The sequence below is a fragment of the Chiloscyllium plagiosum genome, chromosome 7 (genome assembly GCF_004010195.1).
Source record: "Chiloscyllium plagiosum isolate BGI_BamShark_2017 chromosome 7, ASM401019v2, whole genome shotgun sequence".
Classification (NCBI taxonomy): Eukaryota; Metazoa; Chordata; class Chondrichthyes; order Orectolobiformes; family Hemiscylliidae; genus Chiloscyllium; species Chiloscyllium plagiosum.
In genome coordinates, this window is record NC_057716.1 from 73,841,761 (window position 1) to 73,856,056 (window position 14,296).

At 39.6% G+C, this 14,296-nt stretch overlaps 1 protein-coding gene across 7 annotated transcripts in view; it reads left to right on the forward strand.

The window, feature by feature from the left end:
* The window catches only part of nckap5l (NCK-associated protein 5-like), a 657,886-nt gene that overhangs the window by 189,757 nt on the left and 453,833 nt on the right, over window positions 1-14,296 (forward strand). Inside the window, exon 1 of one of the 7 annotated variants that reach the window (XM_043694061.1) lies at window positions 10,517-10,547. The exons of the other annotated variants lie outside the window; for them this stretch is intronic. The gene's annotated coding sequence lies outside the window, so the exon portion shown is untranslated. Of the gene's footprint in view, window positions 1-10,516; window positions 10,548-14,296 lie in introns of those variants that run through there. 7 annotated transcript variants of the gene reach the window in all.

Genomic DNA, 14,296 nt, shown 5'->3' on the forward strand with positions numbered 1-14,296 from the left:
TCCAAATTAAACTCCATCTGCCACTTCTCAGCACATTGGCCCATCTGGTCCAGATCCTGTTGTAATCTGAGGTAACCCTCTTCGCTGTCCACTACACCTCCAATTTTGGTGTCATCTGCAAACTTACTAACTACTTCTTATGCTCCCATCCAAATCATTTATATAAATGACAAAAAGTAGAGGACCCAGCACTGATCCTTGTGGCACTCCACTGGTCACAGGCCTCCAGTCTGAAAAACAACCCTCCACCACCACCCTCTGTCTTCTACCTTGAGCCAGTTCTGTATCCAAATGGCTAGTTCTCCCTGTATTCCATGAGATCTAACCTTGCTAATCAGTCTCCCATGGGAAACCTTATCGAACGCCTTACTGAAGTCCATATAGATCACATCTACTGCTCTGCCCTCATCAATCTTCTTTGTTACTAAACTCAATCAAGTTTGTGAGACATGATTTATCACGCACACTCTCTACAACTGGATCCTCCTTTTCCTGACCCACAAGCCACAATCATTGAAGATTGGGAACAATATTTCATCCTCCCTAACACTCAACACTGGAGCCCCCCAGGGTTGTGTACTCAGCCCCCTACTGTACTCACTGTATACCCAAACATTTGGCGTCGCCAATTATCAGACTAATGCCATTTACAAGTTCACTGATGACACCACCATAGTCAGTCGAATCTCAAATGGCGATAAAACAGACTACAGACGGAAGGTGGAAGACCTAGAAAAATGGTGCACTGGCTCTCAATGCCGGCAAAACCAAGGAGCTTATTACTGACTTTCAGTGGGATGTTACTGATGCCCCCCTACACCTTTAACAGCACAAAGGTGGAATGAGTGGACAGTGTCAAGCTCTTGAGTGGTCATCCATATCAAGCTTTCTTGGACTCTTCATGTGGATGCACTGGTTACAAAGGCTCAACAACGTGTCTTCTTCCTCAGGAAATTTGGCATGATGGTGACTACCCTTGCCAACTTTTATAGGTGCGCCATCGAGCTCATTCTGTCTGTATGTATCACTACCTGGTATGGCAACTATACCATTCAAGATCGGAGACGGTTACAGAGAGTGGTGAACTTGGCCCGGACAATCACAAAGGCCAGCCTCCCATCTATAGAATCCATCTACCAGGCTCACTGCAAAGGAAAGGCTGCCAGCATTCTCAAACATCCATCCCACTCTGGCAATGTTTTTTTACAACCCCTACCATCGGGGAGAACGTATAGAAGCCTGAACATACACACCGGCCGGTTTTGAAACAGTTTCTACCCGACTGTTGTTCGAATACTGAATGGACTCTCAAACTCTTAACATTCGCCTGTACCTGTGTTTATGTTTTTGCTGCTGTTTACCTATTATTTACTTATCTATGCCACTTAGCTCTGTGACCGGCTTGTGTTGCTCGCAAGACAAAGCTTTTCACTTTACCTCGGTACACGTGACAATTCAATTCAATTCAATTTAAACAGGTACAATACACTTCTTTGAATTTAATACCATTTATTCTGCTCATCGTACATTGTTACTGACATTCTGAGTCCATGCACACCACACTAGATGCATTTCCCCTCATAGTCATACTTTCTGAAGCAAGATCATCTTTGCAGAAATCTATGCTGATGCTTATAGTTATTGTCTATTCTCAGTATTTAGTTATTTCTTCCTTTAATTATAAATTCTAAAGTATTCTCATCATAGATGTTAATTTAGCTGACTTAAATGATCTGTCTTGGCTCTACCTTTAATTATTGTAATTGGAAATAAATAAGTAAATGCCCATGAACCTATTGTTTGCCAGAATGGAAATAGTCTAAAAGGATTTTGAAAATATTGCCAATTTTGATTACTATAGAAAGGCAAAAGTAACACAGTCCTATACTTCAATAAGAGTAAAGGTTATGGAATTCAATGAAGAGTGGTTTAAAGACTAACAGAGACTGAATTTAAATGCTTCTAAGAATGGGAGATGAGATCCTCATGGATTTTCTGTTTTAAAAAGTGATTTTGTTTTTAAGAGAAAGGTTATCTCTCTCTTCTACCTTTCCTCCACCCCACCCACCATTTGAAAAATCTGAAGTGCATCCCCTTGTGCAGCATCAATTATTCTTTGACAATCAGTTTCAATATTGAGGAAATACAAACATGCTGTGAATAATAAATATGTTGGTCCATTAGTGTAGCTGGAATGCAACATAAGAACATAGGCATATAGGAACAGGAGTAGGACAAGCTTGATGGGCTGAATAGCCCCCCATGTAATACAATCGTGGTTGATCTAACACTTGAATGCTTTTTACTCACCTCATCCCCATAACCCTGTATGCTACTAGTAATAACAAGTCATTCAATCTCCATCTTAAATACACTCGAAGACTGATCCTTCACACTCTTTTTGGTAGAGAGTTCCAACCCTTTGAGGAAATTAAGAAAATCTCCTAATTTTGGAGCTAAATGGCATCCCTTTTTTAAAAAAATTGTGTATCCTAGTTCTAGACTCCCTAACCAGAGGAAACAGCTTATTTGTATTCATCTTGTCTATATCCTTTAGGAATTTTGCAAGTTTCAATGAGGTTATGTAACATACTTCTAAATTTCAGTTGGCTAATTCTAACACCATAGGATAGTCCAGTTATCCTAGGAACAAGTCTGGTGAACCTTTGCTGCACTCTTGGAGGCTGGTACAATTGCAACATTTAAGAGGCATTTGGATCGGTATATGAATAGGAAGGGTTTGGAGGGATATGGGCTGGGTGCTGGCAGGTGGGACTAGACTGGGTTGGGATATCTGGTCACCATGGACGGGTTGGACCAAAGGGTCTGTTTCCATGCTGTACATCTCTATGACTCTGACTCTGCAGCAATAATGAATTTCCTGAGATAAGGAGATCCCCAGTGACCACAGTATTCCAGGTGCAGTCTAACCAAACTCCTCTACAACTGAAGCAAGACTTCACTACTTTTGTACTCAAATCCACTTACAATAAAGACTACCAGTCCATTTGCCATCCTAACAGCTTGCTGCACTTGTATGCTAACCTTCAGTGACTAGTTGACAAGGACATTTAGGTCCCTTTCATCTCTGTACTTGCCAGCCTCTCGCCATTTAAGAAATACTTTGGACATTTATTTAGTTATGCACAACAGAATGGTTTAATATGTACAGGGAGCCAAATATCCAATTCTTCATTGGTATATGTGGAGTGTTGGTCCATTCCAATGTGGCAGCAGGATGGTTGTAGTTCTGGTGTCAGAAATACCCTTTCTTCCCCCACCTTCTTTCTAGCATTTAAGCATAATAACTAAACAGCAAAGGATGTTGAATCTGACTAGTCTGCAAGAATCTCAAAGTTATAACAGTAAAGCACTAGACTTCTGAAGGATGCTTTCAAAACAGAAGGTCAATAAGATTGGAGCAGAAATAGGCCATTCAGCCCATCAAGACTGCTCTGCCATTCAATGAGATCCTGCGCATCTGATAATCATCAACTTCACTTTCCTGCCTTTACTCCAAAACCCTTGATTCCTTACTGTTTTAAAAATCTGTTTATTGGAGGATCTGTTTTTAATTTAGCTCCTGACTGTTCAAATTCCATCAGCAGAACCTTTTTAGACTTACAAATATTGTCGGTACCAACATGAACAACAACAATTGGATCCCTCTCCTTTCTTTTTAGGTTCTTCTCCAGCCTCAATGTCTTAAACCTGGCACCGAGCAGGCAACACAGCCTTTAAGAGTCTCTGACTCATGGCTGGAGAGGACAGCATCTGTCCCCTTATTTATACTGTACCCAACTCCTTCAAGAATTTTATTTTTCATCTTTGGTCATTGCTCAATGGGAATGTTTTGAAAACAGTTGAACCCAGGCAGATGCATTAATGAATTATAGCTGAGGCATGTTTCTCCTTTTAAACAGTTTCAAGAATGCTTACAATGAGATACAAAAGGCATCTATTGTTTTAGCTCTTTGGCAATTTTGAGATTATTTCTAAACTCTTCAGTGAACATGTTATGCACAGTCAACTTTGTGGTAGTGCCATACATTGAAAAGAGATGCAAAATGTTATAGCAGCTTTTAAAGTGTTTACGAGAAAAAAAATCCTCGCTGATCCAGAAAATTGAATATTTCCTGTCCCTATATCTTTTCACTTGCAGTAGCTGCTAAAAGGAGTAAACACCACCTCTACCTGTCATCAAAACAAACTTGTTAAAGTCTCAGTTCGTTATTTCAGGTAGTTCAACAGTTTCAAGTATAGGTTCGTATTGGCAGGTGAGAAACTAGATAAGTTTGAAGTGTTGTCATTCTCTTGAAATATGAAGAGCTCAGCCTTTCTAATCTGGATGTTGCTATTGCAATCTGCAATATTTGAGGATCATAATTCAATGTATTCACATTGCTTTTTTGCTGAATGTGGAGACCAACATCTCGACATTTCTGCTTTTTGATATACCCTCTGAGAAGGCTGGTAAAACCTGAAGATTGTTCAATCAACATCCCAGTCTCAAAAGAGATCTATTTTTCCCTTAAAAATACTGCTAATGTGCATCATTACTAATGAGATGATGGTGGATCTTTCTGCTTACTCCCATCAAGGCAAATTATAACACTTCCCCTGACAGATATGGATGAAACACTGCAGAAAATGGTTGATTAGATTAGATTACATTACAGTGTGGAACAGGCCCTTCGGCCCAACAAGTCCACACCGACCTGCCGAAGCGCAACCCACCCATACCCTTACATTTACCCCTTACCTAACACTATGGGCAATTTAGCATGGCCAATTCACCTGACCTGCACATCTTTGGACTGTGGGAGGAAACCGGAGCACCCGGAAGAAACCCACACAGACACTGGGAGAATGTGCAGACTCCACACAGTCAGTCGCCTGAGGCGGGAATTGAACCCGGGTCTCAGGCGCTGCGAGGCATCAGTGCTAACCACTGTGCCACCGTGCCGCCCACTGCCACCGTGCCGCCCACGGGGGATGGGGATGAAAATTTTGAAAACATAAGGAGATGCTAAGTTTGAATAAACATGAAGAAAAAGCTGGTGGAAGAAGAAAAAGGTCATCCAAATAAAAGGGGAAATAAATGGACTGTGATATTGATAAATATGCCATGGTAGAAGTTGGAAAGAATATTAAAGTTCAAGCGAGGATAAGAAAAGAAGTTAGCATTCCACAGTTCTATAGACTTTTATCTGTGAATGTTTAATAGATATATATATATATCTCAATTAAACATTCAAATCAAACTTGTAAATATGGACATTTGTTTAATTTTGAAGATAAATGCTACATTTTCTATAAAGGAGTATTAGCTTCAATTTGGATAGACTTGGCATGTAATTAACTCAGTTATAACTCTCCTTTCAGACCATGAATATTTGTGCTGTAAAAGCACTGTGCTCAGAATGGAAATAGAGTATTTTCAGCACGTGGCAAAATGTTAAGCTTATAAGGTTTTAAACTGAACAGTATTTGAAGCCTAGTTCAGAACATCACTCTTTACATCAGGATAATTTGTCACAAAAATAGAAATCGCTAGAAAGGCTCAGCAGGCCTGGCAGCATCTGTGGAGAGAAAACAGTTAACGTTTCAGGTCGAGTGCCCCCTCCTCACAACAGATGCTGCCAGACCTGCTGAGCTTTTTCAATAATTTCTATTTATGTTTCTGATTTACAGCATCTGCAGTTCTTTTGGTTTTTATTTAGGATAGTTTGTCACTTGATTGGTAAGGGATTTCCAAATATGTACTTTCACTACTCCTGATAACTTCAGTTGCTTCCATTACACACAGGAATAGATTTTAAAAAATCCATCTTCCTCTTCCTTGTGACCACACAAAACACATTATTTTCATTAAATTGTATTACTATGTTATCGAACACCAAGATCTGCCCCATGTCAAACAGACAGCTTACCTATTGATTGCGATAGATTAACATTCAGATGTCTATTCAAATAATAGACATCACAGTAACCCTAAGGTAACTCTAAACCTGTCCATCTACAATAACTCTGAGAGATTTGCCTCTCGACGAAATCTGAGAGCTTTGTGCTTGGTGTCATGATTTCAGTGTTGTCTGAACAGAATGATGGAATCTGAATTCTATCAGAATAAATGTGAGCAGTTATTTTAGTTTCTAATGCCTCAATACAAAGGGATCCAATGTTTTTATCTCAAACTGTCAAAGTTGATTAAAAATGAAAATCGTCATAAGCCAAACCTTCGTGTACCACATTGGAAGCCAATTATAAGGATGTTTTAAAAAAAACTGTGCTGTATTATAGGTGCAAAGGATGCTTTGGCAAAGTGCAATTCTGGTCCTAGCAAGAAATATTTCAAAAATGGCATTGCAAAAAAAATTGTCATCAAGCTCCAGAAATCGCTCTGCTGATATTAGATAACTTTGTGCCATGCTGCAGTTCTATTTTCTACTCATGAATCCCTGCCAGTACGTTATTTATATTAAAAAAAATCCTTGAGCTTGTTTTTGTGGAGGAGTTGTGGGTAGGGTTTGGCTGGTGTGGAGTTATGTAAATGCATAGCAAGCCCTTTTGCTTGGCTGATCTCAGAATTACTGCAAACAATTGAGGAAATCTGCATGCATCTGAACAACTCAAGATTGGCAAAAATTAATTTTGTAAATGTCTGCAGATGAGCAATGGTGCAGTGCTCACCCTTGTGTTGTAATTGTGCCAAACTTTCCAGGAAATTCCAGGCCAATTAAGTAAGTAGTTTGGAAAGCTATTGTTGAATTCATAAGGACAGTTGCATTAACGTATAAAGTCCTGCAGAAGAAATACAGTGCTGTGTGTCAACAAATGCCTTTTAACAAATAAGTTATTATTAAAATTAACCATTCATCTTTTGGCAGCGCAGCAACTAAATGTTGCTTTAGTAATCATTGACCAGTTGAAACTTTGGAAAAGGACAGATTTGAGATAGTGGATGCTGTTTTGCTTAGATTTGTTTATTCAAACTGTGCTGGACATAATAAGATGTATAACATTTAGACTGTCTTCTTTACTGCGAGGTAAAATGGAATATATTATAGAGCAGGATTTAACCTCCTAAGAAGGCTTCAGGAGATGACCCCATTTTTGACTCAGTTATGACAAGGCAGAGACCTAAGTAAAAGCTTATGGAAAGTGCAATCCAAAATTCAATACCTGAACGCAAAGGAGGTGGTTGTGCTGCACATAAACAGAGAGATATTTTAGGAAGAAGCGATGTGAAGGAAAGGAATGTGTTTCTGTATTAATGATCAAGCGGACAGCTAATGGAGAAACTAACAGATCAGATGAAAGGAAAAGGATGGGTCGATCCAAGTATTAGGCAAAAGTGAGGACGGCAGATGCTTGAAACCAGAGTTTAGATCAGAGTGATGCTGGAAAAGCACAGCAGGTCAGGCAGCACCCGAGGAGCAGGAAAATCGATGTTTCGAGCCATTTCTGATGAAGGGCTTTTGCCCAAAATGTCAATTTTCCTGCTCCTCGGATGCTGCCTGACCTGTTGTGCTTTTCCTGCACCACTCCGATCCAAATATTAGTTTGTCATACAGCAAAATATAGTTTTGGGGTAAATGAAATACCAGTCAGGAATGTTTCCCTCTATCCCACTCTGCAGCATTGTTTGATAGGTTGAAGCTGCAGAATACCTATGTGGATATTCAGGTAATTTTCAAGCCAATTCTTAGTTCACAGGTGGTAGATAATTTGGGAAGTGCCAGAATTTCAAAGGTGTTTATATAAATACTGTTGATTTTCTTTGTCAGCATGGCTTTCTGTATCAAAGAATAAGTTTGCCAGTGTGATACGGTTTGTGTGCTGTCCTATATCTTCGTTTATGTGTCACACACACACCCACCCAGGTAGCTTTAAGTTTATTACAACACTAGTTCACATTGCTATAATATCTTAAATTTGCACATAGTCTGGGCTTTGTAGTTACTGATGTTACTGAATATACACAACTGTGCACTGTACATTGACTCTTTTACACGGAGTTCCTGCTTGAAGATGAAGCAGGTACCTTTATTTTATACTGGAATATTAGTTTTGGCAGTTTCACTAGACTGACTCCAATTCTGTTTCAATAATATACTGTCTCTTTGTTTGGTTCTTAATACATGTGCTAAAATTAAGAGCAGCGTGGAGAGAGTCTTATTTATCAATATATTGACAGTCCAACTTAAATTTAAACAATGGCTTTGGAGAAAGAAGGGACACTTTTTTTAAAATGGAAATAGCTTTGACCAAAGTCCCAATATTGAAAGAATGGAGTTTGCAATCAGCACCTTCGTCTTCTAGTTAAATGAAGGAGCGGAATAAAATAATAAAATAATTTTTTAAAAAATCATTAGGCTGCTGCAAAGGTTACATTTTATGAAAAGCAAAGGTGCAGAATTTAAAAAATGTGTTGCCTTTTGTTAACAACTTCACAATGGATTTGTTTTCCGCTTAATAGGTGATTTTATGTTGCGATAATTAACTAATTCCGTTATATCTGAATAAGTAACATTTTGACTGAGTTCTGATTTTCACTGAGAATCATTGTACCTTGGTCGCAAGCTGAACTGAGCACAACCATCAAAATCATTTTCTCAATAGCAGGAAAACAATGCAGCTATGAAAACAATATTATTTCTTACTCGATTGTGCAGCTTTTATTACTTTTACATTCATAAAACCATTGTATTTAATTGCTGTGTGCACCTGTTCAGTTTTAATAGTTTTGGAAATATCCATCAGCAGATCTTCAGCTGTTAAAGCTGAGTGGATGTTACACTTGGTGCATCATTTACTCCATTTTCATCGAGACATCATGCAGTTGCCCACTTTGGGATGCAAAGACTCTGTAAAGTTAAAAGTTGGGACATTTTGTGAAAGTGTACTTAGTAAAATTGAATATTTATCTATGATTCAAAGCTTTTCGACCAATTTTACACAAGCTATTATTATAGCTGAGAAATATAAATGCACACAGTTTAAATTCTGTATGTTTCCTAAATACTCCTAATAATGAACACCAACTAGCCATGAAACAACACGACCAGCTATCCTTAGTAGCCACACACTCAGATGATAAGCAACATGAGTTCAACTGGGATAACACTACTATTATAGGACAAGCCAAACAGAGAACAGCCAGGGAATTCCTAGAGTCATGGCACTCATCCACAGATTCAATCAATAAGCACATCGACCTGGACCCAATATACCGACCACTGCAACGGACAGCTGAAACTGACAACCGGAAGCGGCAGGTACAAATCACTATAAATGCCAGAGGAAACGTCACAGAAGCGCTTCACAGGAGGCTCCCAAGCACTGAGGATGTCACCTAGACAGGGGATGAAACATCTGCAACACAAATTCCCAGCTCGGCAAACAGAACCACAACAACTCCTAATAATGTCACAAAAATAAAATAGTGTAGATACTAGAAATGTGAAATAAAAAGAAAAAATACTGGAGGAACTCAGACCTGGCAGCATATTTAGAGAGAGAAAAACAATTAACATTTTGAAATAACTGGATAGAGGCTGTTAACCTACCACCAAGTCGCTCTTTATCGAAATGTACACAGTACATAGGCTCTGACCAGCCAGCTCAAAACCAGTCCCGAGATTGAAGAGACCTTCTGAATCTCCTACTTTTTTTTTAAGCAGTGCTGTTCACAAGAGCTTTTTTTTTCTTTTTCTCTTTTTTTTTAACCCCCCCACACGACCGCCGAACTGCGGTAGTGCTTATTTTTTCCCCAGCACCCATGGTGTGTGTGTGCAGGTGTGAGACACAGTGAAAGACACAAAGTGCATGAATCTTTATTCAATTTCCACCACCAGGAAGATAGGAAAAACACTCGGGTGGCCAGTGACAAACACTGCTCTTCACATCAAAGGGCAGTGCTGTGTGAATCTCCTGCTTATTTTTTTTTCTCTTTTTCTTTTGTTTTCTTTATTTACCATAGCTGCTTTTTTTTTAAAACCCCCACACTACCACCTAAGTGTGGTAGTGCTTATTCTTTTCCCCCAGCACCCATGGTGTGTGTGTGCAGGTGTGAGACACAGTGAAAGACACAAAGTGCACGAATATTTATTCAATTTCCACCACCAGGAAGATAGGAAAACACCCGGGTGGCCAGTGACAAACACTGCCCTTCACATCAAAGGGCAGTGCTGTGTGAAATCTCCTGCTTATATCTACCAGCCAGGTCTCCCTGATTGATCCAGGTTAACAGCCGCAATCAAGGATCTCATTGTCAAAGATCCACTTGGTTCAAGTTCCAATCACTGTACATTGTAAGTCTGACATGATTTGTCTGAAGAACTGAGTTGTGTAGTCAGGCAGCAATTGTGCAGCCGTTGGCCTTCCTTTGGAATCATGATTCAAGGGGCAGTATTCTCATCTAACAAGAGCTAGCCAGATAGAGGCCACCAACTCTTTCTCTCAGTAATCTCATTAAGGAGGATGTGGCTGCTGCTGGAAGGATGGTCCCAGATTCCCAGGATCGCCAGGCACTTGGGCCTCAAGTAAGGACTATGAGGGAGGGAAGGAAGTTTCAGAAGCAAGGATGATGTGTTGACTCTTATCTGGCTCTCTTTTCCTTGTGTGCACACTCTCGATCATGCACTGATATGTCTTTCTTTCAAGAAAGCCCTCCACTGAGGCGATAAATGGCCTGCACCGTTTGACTTATTGTATACACTGCATGGCAAGTGTTCCACTTGTGGATGGGTTAATTCCAGCAGCAGCTGGATGAGGCCCTTAAGTTCTTAATTAGCCACTTAAGACTCAGTTGCGGTGGGAAGATCGAACATTGAAGTTGCTCACGATTTGGTTCTGGTGGAGTGAAGGTACTGAGATTGAAATGTAACACTACTCTGCCTACTTAAATGAACCTTCCTGTTTCTAAGCTTGTCATGAGCAAGTACAGAAGATTCTGCTGCAAGAGGTTACTTTCTTTGGGCAATCCAGAATGGGGGAACAGCATCACAAAATTAACGGTAGGCTAATTAGGAGTAAAATCCATGAACACATTTTATTTGATACAAAAGATAGTGAGAGCCTTGAATTCTCTGTCCCCATAGACTAACAGATACTGGTTTAATTAATGTTCAAGACTGAGTTTTTTTTGTTGGGCAAGCTGAGGAAGGGACTTTGGGATTCAGGTGACCCATAATCTAATGGAATGGTGCAACATGTCTCAGGGACTAATTTGAACCTTCCTTCCCACTGCACATATGTATTTATACTGGACATGTAGGTACAGTGCTCTCTATCTCTGCAGGTCTATCCCTGTGATTCTCGTTCTTTCTCTCTTTCCCTCCCCCACCACCTTGTCTGAAAGTTTAATAAGCCATTGGAGAAATGGTTGAGAACCAAAATATATTGACAAATTTCACAAGTCACCACTGAAACAGTGGTCATGGTCCAGGGTGAAAACTTAAAGCCTCCTTTTAAATTTTTATTCTTCTGATCTGTTGTAGACCTTTCCCCTTTTTTTAAAAAAAAAGATACCTGTGTTGTATTGTTAAATTTGTTGTATTATGTTTTGTGGTTAGTAAATAGTAAAATTCCCTCTTTCCCTCAAGAAAACCTTGTACTTGGCTTCTTCATTTTGATTGAGTGAAATATGTTCCATTTTGAAGCTGCACATGAAAAACAATTTAAATCATTGCTGCTAATAGAAGGTGGAGTTAAAAAGACTCTCCCCAACTGGTTGTAACATTAAATAGTAGGAACCGCAAATTAAATTTCACATGAATAATTTCTCAGATTAGTGAATTTGTATGCACCAGTACCATTGTTTGATTGTATACTCCTTTTATGGTGGGGGAGACAGGTAATGCTGAAATAAATTGCTGGGGTTTTTAAGGTGAAATATTGAACAGGTGAGTCACTTGCTAATACTTCTAAAAAATGCTAATACTTAGAAACAACAGCAAACTATTGGTTCTATCATAATCAGCAAAACCAAGCATTCAGGTGTTTAGCATCACTGACAAACCAGACATGTCATTAATTGCCAGTATTAGAGACATGTCAAGTGATCCAGGAACAACCAGCTGTGGGTGAAAGCCACTTGGAGCAGCCAGCACTGAGAAAATGGTGGAATGAACAATGAGCCAATTAGCATCAAAATGGAACTCTTTAAAACAGAGAGCTGGCTTATGGTCTGCAGCACAGACCCCACCACTTAGATCGCCTGTGTTTATGGAGGACAGCTGCCTACATTGGACTTGTACTGCTAACTAGTTATCAGCACCAGCAGAATGATTTTTTTTGCCTCTGCTGTTTGCACCTGGTTTAAAGTGTAATTATGATTAAGTCTTTTCATGGTTCTCGGTGACCCTTTCACAAGTACATTATTTAAGGATGAGAGATGAAGTGACTGTAAATGGAACTGCTTGTACTCATTGAAATTTGCAACAAAGCCTCGCTGCCACCAGTGCCTCCCGGTACCTCTAGAGCTACTGGGAGCCCTTCCTGCTGGCTGTTTGAGCATCTCGTTTTCGCAATGGAAGGTACACCTCTCTCTGCCTGAGTCCCTATTCCTGACAGCCAGGATCTCAGCCTTAAAGTATTAGAGGATCCTAGCCCTGATGCATGTCTACCTGTTTTGGAAGGAAGCATTATAAAAGTGCTCTTTTTAAATCTCTTGGAAATCATATCCACCATGGAGAACAGGAAAATCACACAATCCCCAATGAACCTGACAGCGATGAGGAGAATAACATAGTGGCTGGCCCAAATGGATTAAACTTGTGTCGAGGTTTATCAATTTCTAATAAAGATCTATCAAAGAAATGCTGTTGTTAGATATGTTATTTCTTTACTCGGAGAGTAGTAAGGGTATGGAATGCTTTGCCTGCAATGGTAGTAGATTCACCAACTTAAAGTACATTTAAGTCATCATTGGACAAGCATATGGACGTACATGGAATAGTGTAGGTTAGATGGACTTCAGATTGGTATGACAGGTCGGCACAACATCGAGGGTCAAAGGGCCTGTACAGCGCTGTAATGTTCAATGTTCTCTGTTTTGCTTCTGTTTCTTTGGGTTTGAAAATGGGTGCAGCAATAACAGATTTAATGCATGCTCTTTGTGTGAGTTTGAACTACTGCTTGATCTATCAGAATCTTTCTTTCTTTCCAATGGTCTCAAACAGGTATTAGGGCTGTTACAACAATGGTAAACATGGATTATCAATTATAATTTGATTTTAATAACTGAGTCTTTCATGGACTCATGATTTTTAAGCAAACAAATATTGACTGAAAAAATGACTAGATTACTCTGATCACTTGACTACAGATTCGGGCAGATTCTGGGAGCCCTTATGGAATGCACTAATACATTTCTCATACACGCAGTCATTGTTAAGGCACTTGTGCCCTTATGCACACAGAAGTAAAAGGTCATAAGGGGATCATGTCCAGAATAGAAAGCAGAGTTGAGATAAGCGAGGGGGGAGGGAGCATTTTCAGAATGGCAACCTGCAACCTTCAGAGTGTTGCAGGGATCAATGCTCAGGTTTAATCGTTTACACAATATGCAAATGTCCAGAATAAGGACAGTGAATGTTCTATCGGCAAGTTTGCATATGACAGAAAAATAGGTGTGGTGGTGTAGACTGGTTAAGCAAGTGGCAGCTTAAATATAATATGGGAAAATGTGAGGCTATGTACTTTGACCGGATGAATAGAGGAACTGAATGTTATTTAAGTGGAGAAAAACTGTAAAATGATGCAGCGTAAAGGAGTTTAGAAGTGCTTCCGCATAAATCAAAGGCTAACATACAAGTTCAGCAGGTAATGGGGAAGGCAAATGGAATATTGATCTTTATTTTAAATGGAAAGCGATATTAAAAAAAAGTCTTGCTAAATCTATACGCAGTACCAGTCAGACCAATGGTCTGTCTTATGCTGGAATACTTTGAACAGTTTTGGGCCCTGTATTGAAGGAAAGATACACAACCATTAGAGACAGTCCAAATGTGACAATACTATGGCTTTAAGAGCAAACAGCTTATGAGGCCTTGGGTTTTTTTTTAAAGAAGATGGAACAATAGAAGCAGCATGAATGGGTGGAGTCAGGCTCCCACAGAACCAGGTTTTAGTTTAGCTTTCAGTAGTTGCTGAGATTTTTGAAGCTGGTTGGTAAAGCTGCTACATCTTTCTGTCTGTTACAGCTAAAGGCATGGGTTCACCCTCAATGGCAGAATCTCATTTAAGAATTTTTTTTTACCGAATTTGCCTTTGCCAAGGTGTGTTTGTG